The 5,356-nt window shown below is 39.0% G+C and overlaps 1 long non-coding RNA gene across 1 annotated transcript; it reads left to right on the top strand.

Annotated features, from left to right (window-relative positions):
- Positions 1 to 1,595: 1,595 nt before the first annotated feature.
- LOC134287112 (uncharacterized) lies at positions 1,596 to 1,997 on the top strand. The gene is made up of 3 exons (XR_009997033.1): positions 1,596 to 1,702; positions 1,767 to 1,838; positions 1,898 to 1,997. It is a non-coding gene; the product is annotated as an uncharacterized LOC134287112 (long non-coding RNA).
- Positions 1,998 to 5,356: the final 3,359 nt, after the last annotated feature.

Here is a 5,356-nt window from a genome sequence, read left to right as displayed (position 1 = left end):
ACCAGCACCCTAGTGGGATGTTGGGTGGGTGGTACGAAAGGGAGACACTCGAGACAGTAAAACCCGAACGGCGATTGATAACAGCCGCAGTTTTGTGTTCCGCTGATTTCTTGTCTCGAGTGTCTCCCTTTCGTACCACCCACCTAACATCCCACTAGGGTGCTGGTGATGAACGAGAAAAGTGCAGTGTCTTTTAGAATCCGACAAACGATCGTGTGCAAAATACGATTATCACAAGTTGATTAAGATCGAGCCCTGAGGAAGATCCCAACCCAAGGATCGAAACGTTGGCAATGATATAGAAGTATCAACGCTTTTTCCGTGACTGAAAGCCGAAAAACTCCCATAGTTATCAAAAATCCTAGTCGAATCTTTCCTTAAAGCGGAATACTGCCCAGAATAGGTCCACCTGCCCAAATGCTCCATCACTTTACCCGCTTTTAGTATCCACTATATCTTCAATACAGAGGCAGCCCAATGCAATGTGTACGCCTATGGGGACTGGTTTACTACTGCAGAATTTGCAGTATGATGGTGGGCCTCGCTTTGCTGCCACTGCAAAAATATATCAACAAGCGAGAGTCTTCACGAGAGCACGGAATCTGACGAAGGGGAAAACAAGAGTTAAATAATCGAAAACGATTTTTATTTGCCGGTTGTATTGTGTGTTTGCATTAAACTTGAGACCGAATTCATTCCTTGTGCCATTCGACTCCGAGTATCCTGTGTTTGCTTTTGTTACGCTCTGTGTATAAATACAATGTCCATCGATGTTCAACCTACCGCATGGCAAAAACAGTTTCAATAAATCGTCTCACTATGGCGAGGCAACCCAACACGACACAACAGTCGGTGACGATGATGAGACCACGGGACAATCGCGTCCAACAGAGGATGTTTTGCTTTGATCTTTTTATATAAATATATCTAATCACACTGAGCGAAGGCACTCAAGTTTAAAGGCAATCTGCATGGGTGGGTTTACTAAATATTTATCGAATGATTTTTGATTAAGCAATCAAATCAAAACCACGGTTTTCTCAAGTGTGAATCGCTGTGGATAGCATTTGAAGAAGCCGATAGATGATATTTGTAGAACAAACATACGATAATCTACTGTCAAGGGTGGTCTGACCGCAAACACAAAACGTTGTGATTATGAAAGCCATCGAGCACAGCAGGATCGGACTTAGAGCATCATTGCATTTGAGATTATGTCATTAGAAGTATTAGGTCGAAATTATTATTTTTAGCTGGTTGAGTGTTCGACTGTACTATTATAGCTGTTTTGATTATCGGCAACGCAGTCTTTTAAATTTGTAAAACGAGTTTTATTATTTAACCCGACGTTTCGGCGCAGGTATGGCGCCTTCTTTAGGGGAAACTGTAATTATTATTGGTATCAATACAATATTTTAAGTATACTACACATTTTTAACTTACAATAAAGTATTCGTTTTTGGTTTGGGGTTATGACGAACTGTAACTGTCGGGGCTTTATAATGTTGCACAGTATTAAGAACCATTATGAACACAACAAGCATGACCGAATTAGACCAGAATGATGGAACTTTTCAATCAAGAGAAAGATTTCAAAAACCGCTGCAACTAACAACAGTGAGGTCCAACCAACAGAAGACTAAAAGCGCGCAAAAATAGTACAGAAACCAATTTTAAATTTTAGTTTTTCACCGCAGTTAGTGTAAGTTTAAAATAATTTCGAACAAAAATCCATAACGGAAACACTAATGATTAATAAATTACAGCCTGTACCAACATTATAAAACCCCGACAGTTACAGTTCGCCATAACCCCAAACCAAAAACGAATACTTTATTGTAAGTTAAAAATGTGTAGTATACTTGAAATATTGTATTGATACCAATAATAATTACAGTTTCCCCTGAAGAAGGCGCCATACCTGCGCCGAAACGTCGGGTTAAATAATAAAACTCGTTTTACAAATTAAAAAGACTGCGTTGCCGATAATCAAAACAGCAATTATTTTTAGCATAAGAAATATATTGTAACACTGATACGCCCATCAGCAATCCAACAACCTATCCTATCATCACTAAGTTCGACCCTGATGCATGATCACATGTGAAATAGATGCAACTCAAGGTGATTAAATGGTGACTGGTTACGCTGATATAATATCAATCTTTATATTATGACACGTAATACAAAGACAAACGTACGCAACACTTCAAACATTTTTCGACCCAAATTATAATCACGGAAACATGTTCACCCAAAACTGAGTTTGGCCAACCATGAACTATATGGCGGTAGTGGGCAAACGTCAAACTCATGGATGGGCTGTCAGCCAACTATCGACATTTTCAATATACTGTAAAATTGTTGAACGATGGAAATTATTGGAGAATTGCATCTGTTTGTCTGTGGATTTAATATAGTTTCTGATTCTAATACAACATAATGTTGAAAATAAGCCAGATCTTGAGAAAGCTCTAGCTTTGCGAACAAAAACGCATGCAAATAACAACCTTCATTTCTTCATCTTTTAATCAGTTTTGATTGCCCATTAATCCTCTAGTACATTTTTTTAAATTTTCATACAAATAAAAATTCTTGTCATCTAAAATCGATTGAAGCATCTCCGTCCATCTTTTTGATTCGAGATTTAATGAGTTTCTTGTTATGATTATTCAAATTTTCATTTTTGAACATCCTCACACGTTTATACTTTTATGTTAAGTAACATAAATCACAAATAACACTTTTAACCCTCTTATACCCAAATTAATAATCTTGATGTTCTTCTTCTTCGTCTTTATGGCTCTACGTCTGCACTGGGACTTGGCCTGCCACGCTTCAACTAAGTATTCTTAGAGCACTGCCACAGTTATTAATTGAAGGGTTTTCTTTGCCTGCCATGGCATGAATTTGTATATTGTGAGGCAAGTACAATGATACACTACGCCCAGGGAGTCGAGAAAATTTTCCCGACCGGAACGGGAATCGAACCTGCCGTCTCCGGAATGGCGATCCATAGCCTTAAACACAAGGCAAACTGGATTTTGATCTGAATATCATTTTTCGGTTCAAACAAATTTCGGAAGCTAATTCTATTGTGAATTTCAGTTTGTGATTTTTCTCATGTTTGTTTTTGAACATCCCTACACTTTTACATTTTTCCTGGAAGCCTATTTGAGATGCCGATATTTTAGAGCGAAAACATTAAGAGATTTAATGATTACATATTGTTGAAATATTTTTGATATTTTTTCAAGGAAAAATTTATTTTCTGTGTAACTTCGAGGAAAGTTATTTTATAGAGTTTTCAACTTCCCTTAACTCTTTTACCGTAATATAATGCTTCGGGAAAAATTGAAAATATATTAATTGTTGCGATTAAATACAAAAGAAACGGTGGCACCTGAAAGGTGACCAAAACATCAATTTTCCAATGCTTTTCCAAAAATGTCAATATGCTTCAAAATACACCGAAAACCATTTTGAGATGTACAGAACAATCCTAAATATCGGTAAGAAAAAAAAATAAGTTTTGATTCATCAAGAATGATGAAAAATTAAAAAAAAACTTTCTTCTGCAAAGTTGTTCATACTACTATTTTTGATATTTCTTCCGAAGACACTTATACTGTAAAAGGCATTTTAGAACTGAAAAGCTGTTTAATGACCATTATAATGCATTGAACAGTGCTTAGTGGTTACCTGGATGATGATGAAATTGTTGCATTATTGGTGTATCTTGGACTACTTGTATCATTTAACAACAATGTTTCTCGTGACGCTTTTGCGAATTACGATCTGTTTAAGAAATTATTGCCCCAGGTAACTGTCTATGGCCATGAGGATTTGAACGTGGCAGATCGGAAAGTTTTTAATGTAGTTAGTTCTGAGGATAATTCTCGTTGGGAAACAAGAAAATTATGTGTGGCGCAGAGGCATGAATAAAAAGCTATATCGAGTGGTCAAAGAAGCCAATACTGTGATACGAATAATATACTGCCAAATTCAATGGGTTACATTTCATTTTCATTTCATTTATTAAGTTCAACATCAAATTCATGATAACACTGAATCAACAATTTGCCGCCATAATACTCGATTTTCAGCTGCAGCTCTCCAACGTCGGTCACGCCCAACGCTCGCCAGATCACGCTCCACCTGGTTCGCCCATCGTGCTCTCTGCGCTCCACGACTTCTTGTACCAACCTGATGGTTAGCAAACACCAGCTTTGGAGGGTTGTTGTCCTGCATTCTTGCAACATGCCCTGCCCACCGTATCCGTCCAGCTTTAGCCACTTTCAGGATGTTGGGTTCACCGTAGAGTGCAACCAGCTCGTGGTTCATCCTTCTCCGCCGCACACCGTTCTCCTGCACGCCGGCGAAGATCGTCCTTAGCACCCGTCGCTCGAAAACTCCAAGTGCTTGCAGGTCCTCCTCGAGAATGTCTCGCTCAGTCCCGCCTACCAGCATGTACTTTGTCTTAGCCGCATTCACCACCAGTCCGACCTTTGCTTCTCACGTTTCAGGCGGGTGTACAGTTCCGCCACCGTTCCAAATGTTCTAGCAATAATATTCATATCATCCGCAAAACAGACAAATTTGCCGGATTTCGTGAAGATCGTACCCCGGCTGTTGAGCCCGGCTCGTCGCATAACACCTTGCAGGGCGATTTATCTGAAGCAGTACTTCTTGGTGGTTCCGGAGAGACGAAGGGTTTGGCGACCATAGGAATGTGTTTTAGTGGGTCGAGGAGAGAGTAGTCCTGGCTTTTACTGTAGAAGACGGCCTTAATCCCACACCAAGGTTGCGACCATTCATTTGCAAAGATTTACATTCATTTGCTATTATCTCAGTTCGGAAGCATGCTATCGAAAAACAATGTATGGATGAATTTAACCTTGTAGGGTATTGATTCCCTTATTAAGCATGTGGCTCCCATTTTCATCCTACGAAAAACAAAGGAATGAAGCGCTTTTGTTTTGTTTCTTATTTTTGTATTTTTTGTTAGAAGTGAGCACCCATGAACACAAAAAGAACGGAAACAATCGGTGCCGTAATCGCTTGTTTTCGAATAGGATGAATATGGGAGCGTGAGATTACTGATGGCACACATACCCTAGTTTTATCTGAAAGTTTGCCGAATAACTTGGGGTCACAAACGTATACCTAAGAGCAAGTTTACCGGGGGCTACTATCTGGGCGAGTAAAATGATTGCCCACAGAGTTGTCATTTTAGTATAGTTACTCATTTCCACACCGGTCGCTACTATATTTAGTTACCGAATTGCGTACCGGTCATTGCCAAATACTGTTGCGGTATAAACGAAATATTTTGGAAACATATTATGGAAGAATT

This window comes from Aedes albopictus, chromosome 2 (genome assembly GCF_035046485.1).
Source record: "Aedes albopictus strain Foshan chromosome 2, AalbF5, whole genome shotgun sequence".
NCBI lineage: Eukaryota > Metazoa > Arthropoda > Insecta > Diptera > Culicidae > Aedes > Aedes albopictus.
Note: the sequence above shows the minus strand (reverse complement) of the source record. Positions and strands in the feature narration are given on the sequence as shown.